This window comes from Lathyrus oleraceus, chromosome 3 (genome assembly GCF_024323335.1).
Source record: "Lathyrus oleraceus cultivar Zhongwan6 chromosome 3, CAAS_Psat_ZW6_1.0, whole genome shotgun sequence".
Lineage (NCBI taxonomy): Eukaryota > Viridiplantae > Streptophyta > Magnoliopsida > Fabales > Fabaceae > Lathyrus > Lathyrus oleraceus.
In genome coordinates this window covers 524,840,009-524,840,997 of record NC_066581.1, presented here as the reverse complement: position 1 = coordinate 524,840,997, position 989 = coordinate 524,840,009, and the positions used below count along the sequence as shown (strand labels likewise).

General features: G+C 42.0%; 1 non-coding gene across 1 annotated transcript; it reads right to left on the bottom strand.

Annotated features, from left to right (window-relative positions):
- Positions 1–352: 352 nt before the first annotated feature.
- Positions 353–459, bottom strand: LOC127133362 (small nucleolar RNA R71). The gene has a single exon (XR_007807342.1). It is a non-coding gene; the product is annotated as a small nucleolar RNA R71 (small nucleolar RNA).
- Between the last annotated feature and the right edge of the window lie 530 nt (positions 460–989).

The following is a 989-nucleotide window of genomic DNA, read 5'->3' as shown; positions in this document are numbered from 1 at the left end:
TGATTTCGCTCAACCATCTAATGAAGAACCTAGTTCTAGTATAGTAAACCCAATCATCCCAACTAATAATTTTGAACTTAAACCATCCCTGTTGCAACTAGTGCAACAGAGACAATTCGCAGGTCTCGCTACTGAGAACCCAAACCAACATTTAAAAATATTTCTTCAATTAGCAGACACTTTTAAAACCAATGGAGCTTCTCCTGAGGCAATACGTTTAAGATTATTTCCTTTTTCCCTCAGAGATAAAGCCCTATCATGGTTATATTCCCTTCCACCCAATTCCATTACGACTTGGGATAACCTTAGAAGAGTTTTTCTTGCTAGATATTTTCCCCCGAGTAAAACCGCCGTTCTTCGAAACCATATAGCTAGATTTACCCAAAACCAAGGAGAATCGTTGTTCGAAGCTTGGGAGAGATATAAAGAGTTGTTACGAGCATGCCCACATCATGGCTTAGAAAATTGGTTAATCATTGAAACCTTCTATAATGGACTTCATTACAACACAAAGATGACCATCGACGCTGCCGCAGGCGGTGCTCTGATGAACAAACCTTATCCTGAAGCTAGTGCCCTCATCGAAGATATGGCTCAAAACCATCAATCATGGGGAGTCGAACAAGCGACAGTTGAGAAGAAGGAAGCCCAAGGAGGAGTGCATGAACTAAGCTCTATAGACATGATGCAAGCTAAAATGGACGCATTAGCCCTCAAAGTCGAGCATATGTGCATAAACCCGAATGCTGTAGCCGCAGTTTCGTCGGATTGTGAGATATGTGGAACCAAAGGACACCAATCCGCAGAATGCAGTCTATTAAACGAAACCCACTATGAGCAAGTGAACTACACCCAAGGGAACCCATACTCGAATACCTATAACCCTGGATGGAGGAATCATCCGAACTTCTCCAATAAAAACAATAACCCAATCCAAAATAATGCACCTCCGAGACCTAGTTATCAAGCCCCTAGATCAAATCAACCTA